Below are 16,841 nucleotides of genomic sequence, written 5' to 3' on the forward strand. Positions count from 1 at the left end.
AGTACTTAAGAATATTCTTGACTGCTGTCCAGTGACCTTCACCTGGATTTGACTAGTATCTGCTCTTCATGCTTAACACATACGAGACATTTGGGTGAGTACAAAGCATGGTGCACATGATAGACCCTATAGCAGATGCATAAGGAATCTGATCCATGCGGTCCCTTTCTTCCTTATAAGAGGGCATTGAGTCTTCGAAAGACTAACACCATGTGGCATAGCTAGGAATCCCTTCTTGGAATTCTCTATGGAAAAATGTTTAAGCACCTTGTCAATGTATGTACTCTTTCTTAGACCAAGAAATCTTTTAGATCTATCTCTATAGATCTTAAGGCTTAAAATGTAGGCTGCTTCACCTAAGTCTTTCATTGAAAAATAATTCCCAAGCCAAATCTTCACCGACTGAAGAGTAGGGATATAATTTTCAATGAGAAGTATGTCATCTACATACAATATGAGAAAGATAACTGTGGCCCCATTAACCCTCTTGTAGACATTAGGTTCATCTTCATGGACTGTACGACTAAACAAATGTAAAACTAAATATTTTGTAGTATTAAATACTTTAACTCTATCTCAGGAAAGAAAAAATGTACCTTGGTCATCATAGGAAAACTAATTTCATGGGCAAGCTTAATAGCCTCTTTTATTGACTAATTTGCAAAAAATAGCAATTAGGGATCAAAGCATTTGAAACAGTAACAATCACATTGAAGATACAATACTAATGTCTTAGAAATTCTTTTACTTGCATAAGTCCATCACTTTCTAGTATAGTAGGAATGCCAACTTTTTTCATTGTTTCTCTAGTTGTAGTTTTGTCTCCCATTACTTGAATGTTGTATGGATGACAAAATAATGAAAAGGTTGGATAATTTTATTAGCAAAAATTACATTTGATGAATCATTGAGGGGAAGTTCTACATCTGTTAGATTAAATATTGTGAATAGACACAAACAAGAAATGCCCATTATCAAGAAGATTTGACCTTGTGCAAGAAAATTATTTTGATAAATTCATTAGAACTAGTTCTATGGTTATACACAAACTAATTAAATCTTTTTGTGTAGATTTTCTATGTAATTTTTGATTTGATGACATAAAAGTATTGTTATGGTAAATAGGAAAAATTTTAAAAAGTTAAGCCAACAGAATTTTTATATTTATTCTAGCAATCTCTCATCTAAATGAAATATTAATACATTGCATGTGATTTTCATATTAATAAGAGGTATGCATATTCATAGATTATTGTACAAAATACAAACAACAAATAGTAGGTGCTTCTAGAAAATTACTAGATTATTGTACAAAGAGCTATACCTCTATGTGGTGGATGGAAGTGGCAAGGAGAGCTTCGCCAATAGCTACAAAGACTAGGATTTCCTACAAAACTATGTAAAAAGTAGAAAAAGAATTTTAATTAAAAATTCCTAATGATCAACCTTATAAATGGGAACCTGAGAGATTAACATGCTATGCAATGAGCAACAGAAGGTGGATTTTTAATAAGGAACTAAATCATGAATAGTCTACAATTCCTCATCTTTCGGGAGAAAATTAAGAGAAGTTGTAATCTATGGGAACATCTGTTGGGTGCTACTTGAAATACCGTTCTGTTTCCCTTGTACAAAAAAAAAATTTGTATAAGCACAGAACTTTTCCTAGCAACCCATGTGCTCTTCAGAAGCTAAACTTGGATTGGAGACGAAACTTAACATTTTTACTCCAAGTTCGTTCTACAAAGTTAAACCTGGATTGGAATCGAAACTTAACATTTTTACTCCAAGTTCAACCCTTGTGTTCTTCTGAAGTTAAACCATATTACAGAAGTTTATTAAATATTTATTTCAAAGATCGACTTCCAGATCGTAGGCGAGGCACTAGGCCTTCTTGGTTATGGGATCATCCACCACTTCTTAGACAAAGTCTTTCAAAGAAATTGAATATTTAAACTTCTCACAGTAACCTTAGGTTTAACTACAGAGACCTCAATCAAAGCACAAGATCGAAACACAAATCGAAGCACAAAAATGAAAACATGAAATCGCTAGCCTCTTGTGTTGGTATTTTAGGATCCATACAAAGAAAACAAAACTAGTTGTACTGCGGAATAAATAACTAGTTGTACCTTTCTTCGTAGACAAAGACCTCTTGATCTTCTGCCATATTCCTCTCCTCTTCTTAGACGTCGTGTGGGCGATGATCTACCAAGACAAAAAAACCCGAACCCTTTTTGTTTCCAAGCCGTCTACCACCAAAGGATGCAAAGAAAAGAATGTGTTCTTCTTCTTCTTCTCCTCCAAACCGTCGGCCACCAAGGTGCTTTGTCTCTTCGTTTTCTTTTCCACCAAGCTCTGGCCACCAAGAGAAGATGGGGCGCCAGCCCTCGAGGGAAGAAAAGGGAAGAAGAAAAGAAGTGGAGTGCCGATCCTAGAGGAAATAAAAGAAAGAATGGGGCGCCGACCTTAAGGGAAAGGAGAGGGATTTTAGTTGTGGAGAGAAACTTATCAATTCTTAATTGAATTGTTGATTGTTGTGGCACAACCTCCTCTCCTTTTATAACCCTTTGCCCCTGATAAAAAAAAAGGAGAAAAAGTAATAGATTTTTTTTTTAGAAAAAATCTCTAGAAAAGAATTAACATAATTATTTTTAGAAAAATTTCTTAAGAAAGAATTAATATAATTCTTTTTAGAAAATTTATAAGAAAGAATCAACATAATTCTTTTAAGAAAAATCTCTAGGAAAGAATTAATATAATTCTTTTTAGAAAAATTTCTTAAGAAAGAATTAATATAATTCTTTTTAGAAAATTTCTTAAGAAAGAATTAATATAATTCTTTTTAAAAAATCTCTAATTCTATTGAGAAAAAACCTCCCCCTTTTTTTCTTTTTTTTTTTCCTTTTCTTTTCCTTTTGGTTTGGCCGGCCCCTTGTTTGGGCACCAAGCAAGGCTTGGCCGGCCCCTTTCTTGGGTAGGAAGCAAGGCTTGGCTGGCCCCTTGCTCGAGCACCAAGCAAGGATGTGGCCGACCCCTTTCTTGTGTGGGAAGCAAAACAAAAACGGGTGAATGCGAGGTTTTATAGAGGCTACAACAGGGACCGAGAGGAGGAATTGGTTTTGGCCTCCTGATGGACTTGAGCTTCCTATGTTCGACTTGAACACCGAACTCAAGTTCATCAATAATAACTCATACCACTAAAGAGTTATTATTGAACTACCGCACTAATCTCATATTACAATATCGACTCCTTATCATGAGTGCGTTAGTCTCCCTGTGTTTAAAATATCGTATGTCCGTTAGTTAAATGAGTTACTGATAACTCACTTAATTAACATCTAGCTCCAAGAAGAGAACCACTCAATCTTATTATCATGTCAGACTAAGTCCACCTACAGGGTTTACATGATAATCCTTATCAGCTCCTCAAGGGGACATTATCAACCTAGATCAGTAGGACACAGTTTCCTTTTATAATCAACAACACACCATATAAATAATATTATTTTTCTACTTATCGGGCCTATTAATTTAACTGAATAAATCTCACCCATTGATACATTAAAGAAATAAATACTAAGTATATGTGTTTGTTATTATATGGGGATTAAGAGTATGCACATCCATAATAACAGAGATTTTATTCTTTTATGCAGTCAGTATAAAAGGAACAACCTCAAATGGTCATACTCAATACACACATAGTGTACTACTGTAATTTTATAGTCAAGATAAACTAATACCAAATCACACTACAATCATTCCAATGGTTTGTCCCAATCCATCTTAGTTGTGAGCTACTATTTATAATTTATAAGGAACTGATAACATTTTCTTTTGTGTGACACCATACACCATGTTATCTACAATATAAATTAAATGGACAACTACATTTAAATAAATGCAGACATTTGACCAATGTGATTCCTATTAAAGGTACAAAGTGGTTACAAGATAACACCACAGAAGTTTTATTTCTTGGTTCCATGAACATGTAAGTACCATAAATATTAGCATGTTTATTATTGAACACAAGAACTTTAAGGCTTTTAATAATTAAACCCCCTTATGATGAATTGTAGGTTACAAATACAACATCATCTTCCTCCAATCAATTATCAAAAAGAGTGAAGTTGTTGGCAAATGGACCTAGCAAGCAAGTGCTAAAATACTTTAGTTATATGATCGATGGGGTCACTTATTACACGAAAGAACGTGATAATGTTACAGTTGTTCAAAACTCGAGTGTAAGCTTGCTGGCACAAACAATGCAAGTTGCAAGTTCAAAGGATAAGAATCCAATTATAATAGACATGATGTATTATGGTGTGATACAAGAAATATGGGAGCTCAATTACCATGATTTTCGAGTTCCAATGTTTAAGTGTGATTGGGTAGAGAATAACACTGGTATTAGAGTAGATGATAATGGTTTCACCTTGGTAAATCTTAAGAGAATGGGATTCAAATCCGACCCATTTATCTTGGCCACTCAAGCAAAGCAAGTATTTTATGTAGAAGACCCTCAAGATCCCACATGGTCTATTGTACTTTCAACTACAAATAGAGAGTATTTTGAATACATCACTGATGATAAGTTGGGAGATCCTTCAATCCACTACCAATGCTTCACAAAAGGGATGCCATCAATGGATATTGACGAAACTGATGACAATGAACCATCCTGTATTCGTGGATATTGTGATGGGATTTGGGTTGACAATGAGAATTTTTAGTTTGGTAACTTTATGTATGGTTTATATATATGACTATTTACTTTATTTTGGTAACTTTGGTTCATTGTTTGGTAGTAGTTTTTTTTTAAAATATACGAATGTTTACTTTGTTGTGATTTTGAATGATATGCTCTGCTCTATTTCAAATTCTCACCGTTATGATTAGGTTTTCGACACAATGAACACTAGAAAAAAGGCCCATTTAGCACGTGAAGATGATAAGTATTCACACACAAATGCAAAAGACAAAGAACAAGATCAAAAAGAGGGTGCTGAGGATAGCCAGGACATAGGATCAGACGGGACGACCCAAACAACAAGATCAAAAAGAGGTCGTACACAAATGAATAAGCTTGTTGTTCAAAGGATTCAGGGAGTCAAACAAAGTGTCAAATTTAATGAGTATGGACAGCCAGTTGGCGAAAAGGCTTCTGAATTGCAAAGTTTTTTTGGTGTGCTTGCTCGAGAAAAAGTTAATATTAATTACAACTCTTGGAAGCAAGTGCCGAATGAAGTTAAGAACATGATATGGGAATCCGCCAATGTAAGTAACATGAAACTTTCTTATGTGATGCATTTTTTTCTGTTCTGTTATTTATATACTTAAGATATTTGTTTGTGTAGTTGACATACCAACTGGACCCAAAATGGAGGAATGGGTGTTTGATCTCTGCAAACACCAAGTGGCGTCAGTATAAAACTCACCTCACCAGGAAATTCATCCAGCCAAATAGAAATAATCTGAAGCTTCTCAATAAGGTACCTCAAGGGCATTGCATTTCACGTGAAGATTGGAGTAGTTTTGTGATTAATCGGATGTGTGAAGACTTTATAGTAAGTTGTTTAAGGTGGTCTTTTTAAATTCTAGTTGATATATGTGGTTATAATTCATCTATCACTATGTAGAGGAAAAGTGAACTACAAAGTGAGAGAAGCAAGGCAAACTTATACCCTCATCGTCTTTCTCGAAAAGGATATGCGGGTTTGTCTGAAGAAATAGTAAGTATTTAGTTAACATTAATAAATTCCTACTTATGGTTGTCATAGTTGGTGTTGAGTACGTTGACTTCATGTGGTTTTTGGTATCAGTCCAGTGTTTTATGTGATGACGAAGAGATAAACAGAGCCATCCTCTGGAAGAAAGGGCGGCTCAACAAAGCTGGGGAATATGTTGGCGATGAGTTGAAGCAAACAGTGAATAAGATTGTAAGCAAAAGTATACATAAATCGCTTATTTTGTACATATATGATATATGTATATATTTAAAGTTATTGTATTTGGATGCATGACAGGATGATTATATTGTCCAAAAGAAGGATGGTAAGATGCCCTTTACCAAACCATTTGAGGATATTCTCACGAAGGCCTTGAATTCTAACGAACATGGTGGATGTGTGAGAGGCATAGGAGCAAATGTCACTCCATCATCCTTCTTCAAGCTTGCTAGAGGGAAGGTGCAAATTGATAAGGCTGCCTATGAAAGGCAACAGAAAGAGTTTAAGGAGGCAAAAGCTATGCTTTCTGATCAAGGTGACAGAATAGAAAAATTGGAAGCAATGGTGTTGAAACTTTCTGGTCGAGAATTTGAGAGTGAGGAGAAGGGTAGCTGCTCAGTTAAACCACAATGCCTCCTCGATATAAAACCTGAAGTTGAACGTCATACGCGCCTCTCAAATGAAGGCCTAGAAGAACATGATGATGATGATGTGAAAGTTATTGAGAAGGATTCGGCTTTACAGGTTAAATTTATATTTCACGTTGATATTATTATCCCATCGTTAGTATCTAATGAATCTGGCAGTGATGTTGAAGATTCATAAATTGTTTGTCTTATAGGGAAAAGCAGTGATGTTGTTATTGCAGCCTAACGACAAGACTGTTGCATATGGGACAATTGTCTCTGTTAATGGACCTGACAACTTTATTGATGATGTTCCATTACCTGTGAATTGCATGAGGATTGCCATTGATAAAGCAATTGATAAATCAGCACCACTGCCTGTTGCAATCCCGTCTGCATGTCAGAGTATTGGGGATGCTGTAGGTGGCCATGTGGCTTGGCCTGTGCACTTAATCAGCATGCGGGATGAGGTAAATGTGATAAAGTGTTGTCTAAATTTTGTTTACATTTAAAGTATGTCACATATCTAATATATATATGGTTGCATCTACATATGTAGAAGACCAGGAAGAAACAAGTTGACAACAGACAAGAGAAGTCTAAGTTACAATCGTCCAATGTGCCAAGACCCTTACACATCTTATATAGTTATTTTCAGCGTCTTGATGAAACAGAGAATGTGATTTTGGAATTAGTTCCTGATGTATTTGGCATGGAGCGCACAGTCCATGTTAATTGCGATGGCATATTTCCCTTTTGTGAATTGAAGCCAATCACAGACACTTGCATAGTTGTGTATATGTGGTAAGCTTTCAATTGAATTGGACTTTATTTATGTGTTTCATTAATTTAGATTTCATCATTTTTTTGGGATATTTTCTGTCTCACTAGTCTCCTCTCTTGTAATCCTTGTCGTCTTTATGTTTGACATTTTGATGAATCATGGCTTGTCTACTATATCTCATTACACAGATTCACCAAATGTTGCCTCCCTATGAATGCATGCTGCCTCAAGTTTTTGTACAACTTCCCAGTCACCTAGAATTTCAATCTTTCATACAGATGAAACACTTTGTACTCTTTGTACACCATATTGAGTGATCAGGAATCAGTTTGGATCATTCACTCAAACTAGGAAATTATATCTCTAATTTACAGATTTGTGAACTCAATAGTTTCAGAAAGCATATGGTGAATTATGATAGAGAGAACATGTTGTTGTGGCACTGTACTAGGTATTAAAGTCTAGCGATAGAATGATTTAAGCTGCTTACCACCTCATGGATGCAGACACACTTGCCACGGGTTCCCGAAAGGCATGAAGCATTTTAAAGCATAAATATGAATTATTACCATGTCTACTTGATAGCAAGATTATCTAATCACATGGATGTTAGTACCAAAACCTGTGGAAACATTATTGACAAACCAAACTATGTATAAGGGAGAAATATAGATAACATTAGAGTTCCGAGATTGAATGCCCTGGAACCACATTTTAATATCAGCTCTCGACGTTTAGAATGTGTAGCCTAGTGACATTCTCATCCATTGCGTGGTTATTGCAAATAACCATTCTTGAGCTCAGATCCACTCTTTGTAGGCATCTATATAGAAAGATGCAGGAAAAGATGTTGCTGCAAGATTTCAGATTGGTGGATCCAATGCCTGTGGAATATGTACCATCAAGAAATCAGAATAGAGATTTCATCCAAGAACAGTTGAATAAAAGGGCTTGTTACTTAAGCAGTAGGCTAATTGGTACCTCATCTGGTCAATTGGTTGTTGTGCCATGCAACGTTGGGTGAGTAAGAATAACATTATATATCACTCTCACTTGCATATTTTGAGAACTTGCAAGATGCATATATACACTAATTATATTTCTTTGTGTAGTTTTCACTGGATTTTGACTATCATCAATGTTGAGAAGGAGATTATTTTTTTGTTGGATCCTCTTAGTTACCGCATTCGTGATCAAGATTGGAAATATGTTGTCAACATGTAAGTTTTTTAGCTTCTTTTCTTACCTTTGTTGAAACATGTAAGTATTTTGATGTGACAATACAATTCCCACGGGTTATATGCATGTAGGGCCTTGAAAATGTATAATGCGGAGGCTGGAAGGAAAGGGAAAAAACAACCAACATGGGTAGCTGTCAAGGTATGTCCTTTTGATTAGCAACTGTTTCACTATCCTTGAAGGAGTTATTCCAATATTTCTTTTCTAACATAGGCTCCTCAACAACCGGATGCGGAGCAATGTGGTTTTTATATCATGCGATATATGAAAGATATAATTAAAAATTTTGGAGTTGACCACAAGGATTCACTTCCAGCAATGGTAATAATACAATATTTACCCCTGGTGATTTTGATAATTTCGATTTAGTTCCCCTGGTGCTTGCTATGATTTTTTGATACAAACCGGATGCTATGCTTTTGTTACAATGATTTTTTTTATACAAACCGAATGCTATGCTTTTGTTACAAACCAGATACTAGTTGGAGACTAAATGATTGCCTAAGAAGAAAGGAATTAGAGATTAGGAGATGCAGTGAGTAGAGTGGCTGGATAAGCTATCTTAAATGGTAACCTTAGGATTAAAGGATTTGATTACATTTTTTGAACCTGCTCAACTTCCTCTAAATATCTAACACATTGATACTCGAATTTAACCTAACCTATTAAGATAAATGGGTAATCAATACTAATCCTTATTTTGATTGTTTAAATGTTGGGCTCCTGTTCATAGCAAAAGGTTCATTTTGTGACTCTAAACTAAATTTTTTTTTTTAATTGTTTAAGTGTATTTTCTGAATTTTGAGAACCAATTTTTTTTTGTACATCTACCATCAAGTATGACCCTACTTTATTAGATGCTATCATGTTTCTTTTTTTGCTTCAATTGACAATCTGGTGGTTCGCAGAATCTGGAGTGTGGACAATCTGTTAAGGTTGTCTTTAATCAGATTTCGATTGTGCTACTAAAGATTCATAAATGAATATTTGTCAATCTAATCAGCTGGTTTGGCTTAAGAATAAGATCAGTAATAGACAACCAAAGTCTAGTAAAAATGCCCTCAAAAGTAACTAGAGTGGCCGAAAAGAGGGAATTAGAATTGGAGAAAGAGATGGAGATTATTAAGGATATCAATGTATATATTAGTCTCTTTCTCTCTTTCCTAACAACTTAGCTTTTAGGGTAAATAGTCAGCCAATCAAATTTGAGAGAAAAAGAGAGGAGAACCTTCACTAGTGCAATTGCCGACCATGCACCACTCTTGTTGTCCGCTGTGCTGTAAGGCAGAGTTGACGGATGTAAGTGTGATATGTTAGGATCTTTATGTTCTTGAATTTGGGATCGTTTCCAAGGTTTTTCTGAAGTAAAATTGCTGCTTAGGATCTCAGTGTCCTATCATAATCGATGTTTCTGAGTTTTGTGACCTTGTGCCCTATGATTACAGTAATTGGCTAGTTTGCATCAAGAAAATTCCCTGCTCTTGATAAGAAAGAAGACCATTAAATAGCTTCCTGATTGTGAATACTTCATTACTTGTAAATTAACCAGATATACACTTTTCAGTTGATCTGTTACAGTAAAAGCCAGTAATAGAAACTACTTAACTAGATATACACTTTTAGACCCTCATCTTCATGCACATGGCTAACTGTAACCCGCGAGGTCTTCCGACTTTGTGTTTTTCAGTTCAGGGTCTACTAGTTTACTTATCTCTTCTGGGTTTTGAAGATACTTTGTGGCCTGTATAACATAGAAGAACAATGAGCCATGGATATATAACATGAATCTACTAATATGAATCACAAACTGTTGGATCAAGAAGGATATATCTTGAGACTAGCGAACCCAAAGGGCAAACAATGTTATGTCTTTTCCAACTAATGAATCTACAAAGGGAAGATAATTTTGAAAGAAACTTGTGATTTGCAGCGAGGCTATGGTTTCCTCAGTTGGGATGTGATAAGGTAGCTAAATAGAGGTAATACAACCTTTAACTTACCCTGACTATTGTATGAACTGATTAGAGGGCTCGTTGAGAATTAAGCTTCTAAACTACATGGAACAAATGATTATCGGAAGTTAGTAGGAAATAAGAACAAATTTGGGTTTATGCCCTCAGTATCTGTTACAAGAAGCTGATGCTGTTTTTGAGTATCAAATATTTTCAAATATGCATCTTACCCAATTTATCAGACACCCTCTTTCCTTGCAATATGGAGGTCTTCCACTGATTATTTCCAGTAAAACTACTCCAAAAGCAAAGATGTTAGCTTGAATTTCCATTTCTTGTTGCTCTCGAGGAACATTATATTCTGGAAGAGAGACTCTGCTGAAGTAACCAGTACTTTTCTTAGATTCTGAGAAAATAATTTTTCAGCTCTCAAAATCAACCAACTGCAAAAGAAATGTAAGAGGGTTTTATAATCTTAATCCATTCCGCTAATACAAAGATGTGAAAAAACAGAAACCAAGTTAGCAGCAAAAATCACTGAAGGAATTATCTGGGAAAGATGAAAGCCGCAAAAAAAGCTCAGACTTGAGTCATGATTTGCTGCAGTTCCACTTAATTAACACTTTCACTGCATATCAACCCACCTTGTGTTTGCCTGCTTCATTGATTGCGTGGTGATGGTGAATTTTATAGCTTTTGCTCCTTATTGTATTATGTCTATTAGCCATGTGTATACAAAGGGCACAGTTGCATTCTTGCTTATGAGATTTGGAAGATGGCATCAGAGGTAGTACAATAAATAGTATATCTCTTCATTTGCTTGTTAACTATGAACATTTTCTTTGTTCTTCTATACTTCCTTCACTGTTATATTCGTTATCTTCCACAGCAGCCTTTAAAAACTCAGTATTCTATTTTATTTGATACATGCACACATTTGTTTTAGTTATTTGACATATGGTGGATTTATGTGTTTTTATAGTTTACAAATCTCAAGTACTCCAGAGTTGAAATTGATGAAGTGCGGTTCGAGTGGGCTGAATGCATGCTAGATTACATTTGAGACAGTTGTACCTTGATGTGTTAACAGAATGTTATACTTTGATTTTGATATCTATTAGCTAGCTTTTGATGTAAAAAGAATGTTTGGGTATTTTATGGATATTGTTGTAAGAAGATTATTTATATAATTTGAGAATATTTGTGTATTTTATGGATATTATTGAATGAAGAATATTTGTACAATTTGTGAATATTTGTATATTTTTTTTTGTTATTGTTGGTTTTAAAATCAAATCTGTGCTGTTAAAAAATATACATATTACATCGGTTTTCCACCGATGTAAAACCGGTCTTATAAAGTAATATTACATCGGTCATTTACCGCTGCCAAAACTGGTGTTATTAACATACAATATTACATTGGTTTTACACCGTTGATGAAACGGTGTCGTTAAGTGATACTACACCGGTTAATAACCGATTCGAAGACCGGTGTCGTTAAGTGATACTACACCGGTTTTAACCCGATGTCTAAAATGGCAGACTTTTAACATGGGCTTCATAGACATCGGTCGAAAATCAAATAGACACCGGTGGAAAACCGATGTCTATGAAGGTTTTTGTTGTAGTGAGTGATCCGCAAACAAACTCATCTAATGTGGAGGAAGGCACTCAGAGCCAACACACAACTTTGAATCCATCACTTACAAAACAGTAACGGAGACCGTGGAATTTAATTAAATAAACCCTCTCCCACTTAGTTATTTAAAATCGAGAAATTTTAATCATGCACGCACATCACAACACACATCATAGCACACATCACAACACATAAAACAGCATATAAAGGCAATAAATATGATAATAAAATTTCCAACTATTATGGCATCATCCAACACTGTCCTCCAATATGCTGCCATTGGATCAAGCCGTCGTGTATGCCGCCAATGGATCAAGTCGTTGCGTCTATCTCGCTTCCTTCTCGGCCGCGCCTCTGGTCCTCAAAATAGCACCACGCATAGCAAGGATACAAGCCGCAACAAAAATAAAATTTTACATTTATCAATCCTATATTCCACAAGGGAATGTACATGTAATCTAGATCGAATAGAATATAAAACAATAATAATAATAATACAGCAACCGACCATATTTAATTATTACAATCATGCACACATAACAAACTCGACATGCCCGAGGGTTCAAATTACACACAAGCACACAAAATCCATAATAGTTGGATCTAGGATGCCTGCAACCACAGAGTTAATCTATCTTGCACATCCTACTATTATCCGACCTAAACTTATGTATAAGCAGTGCATAATTTAACCGAAAACCAAACACACAGAGGCAGAAAACTAGCTCTGATACCACTTGCTGGGTGCTACTTGGAATATCGTTCTGTTTCCCCTGTAAAAAAAAAAATTTGTATAGGCACAAAACTTTTCCTAGCAACCCATGTGCTCTTCAGAAGTTAAACTTGGATTGGAAATGAAACTTAACATTTTTAATCCAAGTTCGTTCTTCAAAGTTAAACCTGGATTGGAAACGAAACTTAACATTTTTACTCCAAGTTCAACCCTTGTGTTCTTCTGAAGTTAAACCATATTACAAAAGTTGATTAAATATTTATTTCAAGGATCGGCTTCCATGCTGTAGGCGAGGCACTAGGCCTTCTTGGTTATGGGATCATCCACCACTTCCTAGACAAAGCCTTTCAAAGAAATTAAATATTTAAACTTCTCACAGTAACCTTAGGTTTAACTATAGAGACCTCAATCAAAGCACAAGAACGAAACACAAATCGAAGCACAAAAATGAAAACACGAAATCGCTAGCCTCTTGTGTTGGTATTTTAGGATCCATACAAAGAAAACAAAACTAGTTGTACTGCGGAATAAATAACTAGTTGTACCTTTCTTCGTAGACAAAGACCTCTTGATCTTCTGCCATATTCCTCTCCTCTTCTTGGACGTCATGTGGGCGATGATCTACCAAGATAAAAACACCCGAACCCTTTTTGTTTTCAAGCCGTCTACCACCAAAGGATGCAAAGAAAAGAACGCCTTCTTCTTCTTCTTCTCCTCTAAACCGCCGGCCACCAAGGTGCTTTGTCTCTTCATTTTCTTTTCCACCAAGCTCTGGCCACCAAGAGAAGATGGGGCGCCAGCTCTCGAGGGAAGAAAAGGGAAGAAGAAAAGAAGTGGAGCGCCGACCCTAGAGGAAAGAAAAGAATGAATGGGGCTCCAACCTTTAGGGAAAGAAGAGGGTTTTTAGTTGTGGAGAGAAACTTATCAATTCTTAATTGAATTGTTGATTGATATGGCACAACCTCCTCTCCTTGTATAACCCTTTGCCCGAGATAAAAAAAAAAGGAGAAAAAGTAATAGATTTTTTTTAGAAAAAATCTCTAGAAAAGAATTAACATAATTATTTTTAGAAAAATTTCTTACGAAAGAATTAGTATAATTCTTTTTAGAAAAATCTCTAGGAAAGAATTAACATAATTCTTTTTAAAAAAATTTCTTAAGAAAGAATTAATATAATTCTTTTTAGAAAATTTCTTAAGAAAGAATTAATATAATTCATTTTAGAAAAATCTCTAATTCTGTTGAGAAAAAATCTCCCTTTTTTTTCTTTTCTTTTTCTTTTCTTTTCTTTTCCTTTTGGTTTGGCCGACCCCTTGCTTGGGTACCAAGCAAGGCTTTCCTAGCCCCTTTCTTGGGTAGGAAGCAAGGCTTGGCTGACCCCTTGCTCGGGCACCAAGCAAGGATGTGGTCGGCCCCTTTCTTGGGTAGGAAGTAAAATCAAAAGTAGTGAATACGAGGCTTTATAGAGGCTACAACAGGCACCGAGAGGAGGAATTGGTTTTCACCTCCTGATGGACTTGAGCTTCTTGTGTTCGACCCGAACACCGAACTCAAGTTCATCAATAATAACTCATACCACTAAAGAGTTATTATTGAACTATCGCACCAATCCCATATTACAATATGGGCTCCTTCTTATCATGAGTGTGTTAGTCTCCCTGTGTTTAAGATATCGTATGTCCATTAATTAAATGAGTTATTGATAACTCAATTAACATCTAGCTCCAGGAGTAGTACCACTCAACGTTATTATCATGTCGGATTAAGTCCACCTGCAGGGTTTACATGATAATCCTTATCAGCTCCTCAAGGGGACATCATCAACCTAGATCACTAGAACATAGTTTCCTTTTATAATCAACAACACACCATATAAATAATAGTATTTCCTAACTTATCGGGCCTATTATTTAACTAAATAAATCTCACCCTTTGATAAATTAAAGAAATAAATACTAAGTATATGTGCTTGTTATTATATCGGGATTAAGAGTACGCACATCCATAATAATAGAGGTTTTATTCTTTTATGCAGCCAGTATAAAAGGAATAACCTCAAATGGTCTTACTCAATACACACATAGTGTACTAGTGTAATTTTATAGTCAAGATAAACTAATACCAAATCACACTACAACCATTCCAATGGTTTGTCCCAATCCATCTTGGTTGTGAGTCACTATTTATAATTTATAAGGAACTGATAACATTATCTTCTGTGTGACACAACACACCATGTTATCTACAATATAAATTAAATGGATAACTGCATTTAACTAAATGCAGACATTTGACCAATGCAATTCTTATTTCAAAATAAATATTCATACAAAAAGGTAGGATTTTAGTATACATCCTAATAACATCACCAACTAAATTATTATTAGATAAATTCTTGTTTGATGAAACAGAATCAATTAGAGTCAAATATTTTATTTTTAAAATATAGAAAATGTGATCTTTCTAGAGTAACTTATAAGGCAACGAGACTTGGGCAGTTTGTGAGAGTTGTGATACCACCAAACAAATTATTGTTTTCCAAATTCCTGCAACAAAATTTAACAATCATGAGGCATAATAAAATTTCTCTAACCTTTCAAAGTATCTAATTTAGTTGTTTCAAAAATAAATTGTAAATAATTTTAGAAAGAGGTATACAATGTGACCAGATTCTGAAGCAGTCCAATTTCCTCAGGAATCATATTGGACAAGTAGTTTTTTTGACAAATCACTAAAATCATTAGAGTTACATGTAGAAATAGATATAAATATCTATAAGTCCCTAGCGAAACTCCTCAATACTCCTTGAGTCTTTGAATTGTATGTTACCAGAAATCTTGTCAGCAAGATAATTTAGGGATTCAAGCATTTGCTCTAGCATTTTTCTTGACTTGATGCTTAAAGATAAGTCACACAAAATTTTTAGAAAATAAAGTTGAACAAAATTTTGCAAATTACTTGGAATTGTTAAATTGAACTCGCGAGACTCACAAAATTGACGACTTTGAAGATGCCCTTCTTATACCTCACATTAACCTCTTCCGCCAAGGTTTGCTCAAAAATTGATTCTTAGAAGAAATCTAAGGAAATTTCATCTCTAGTTTCAAGGAATGTGGAGCGAGAAAGGATTAAAAGCTCAAAAATCTAACCTTTGCGAACCTCTTGGCAGTGTCGGTCTACGAGCCAAAGAATAAGGTCACCTTCTTTTTCCCCAAATCTGTATCTTCCCTATCCCACACCATCTTCTTGGCCCGCTTATCCCCCGACACTAGCAGTGCCACCACCTGAGCTGACTCTTTGCTATCACCGACTCTAGCTTTCCTCTTCCTGAGTTACTGCGCTAGAGATCAACGAGTGGTCTTTTCTAACGGGTCAAGAAGGAAACAGATATGAGAGGTAGAATCGAGATCAGAAACACATCCATTGATGGAATCTTCTTTGAACTTTCATTTCTTTGATTCCTCCATCATCGCCACTCTCCTCCTCCTATTTCTCTTCATGAAGGCAAATGCCTTCAAGGACTCCATGGAGAATTAGTCTTAGAACTGGATGACCACGAGAAAAATGGAGAAGAAGAGGATGCAAAGAGCTACATGATGAAAGGCTCTATTTATTAACGAATAAAAGAGAGAAAGATCGTAGGCAGAGAGGGTAAGAAAAATGCAGAGAGATAGGCGAAGAGATTGCAGGTTGGATGGAGATGTGTTTAGCCACAAAGGGTTCGATAGGAGAGGAGGAGCCATAGATCGAAGGGATTCGAAGGAGAAAGCGAAGAGGTCAGTAGTGGAGGGGAGGAGGGCTGGCCGACATAAAGGGGGTTCACAAGTGTGAAGAGATCAGGAAAGAAAAATATGAAGTAGGCAAAAAGATCGTACGTTGGATAGAAATGATTAGGGATCGGGAAGGCAAGGGGGGAGGGAATGCGGTCGCAAAAAATTTTCTGGGAGAGGGAAAGAAAAGCACAGAGGCAAAAAAATAGTGAAGAGGAAAAAATGGTGAAGGAAAAAAAATGGTATTCAACAACACTTAATAGACAACGATTTTCAAAAATCATTGTCATAATCCCAAAAAAAGCACATAGACAACAGTTTTCAAAAATCATTGTCATAGCCTTCAAAAACCATTATCAT

General features: G+C 35.5%; 1 long non-coding RNA gene across 1 annotated transcript; it reads right to left on the reverse strand.

Moving 5' to 3' along the window:
* Window positions 1–10,078: 10,078 nt before the first annotated feature.
* LOC121987293 lies at window positions 10,079–16,420 on the reverse strand. The gene is made up of 3 exons (XR_006113474.1): window positions 15,861–16,420; window positions 10,567–10,779; window positions 10,079–10,125 (listed from the first exon to the last, which is right to left on the reverse strand). It is a non-coding gene; the product is annotated as an uncharacterized LOC121987293 (long non-coding RNA).
* Window positions 16,421–16,841: the final 421 nt, after the last annotated feature.

Source organism: Zingiber officinale, chromosome 5B (assembly GCF_018446385.1).
Source record: "Zingiber officinale cultivar Zhangliang chromosome 5B, Zo_v1.1, whole genome shotgun sequence".
Taxonomy (NCBI): domain Eukaryota; kingdom Viridiplantae; phylum Streptophyta; class Magnoliopsida; order Zingiberales; family Zingiberaceae; genus Zingiber; species Zingiber officinale.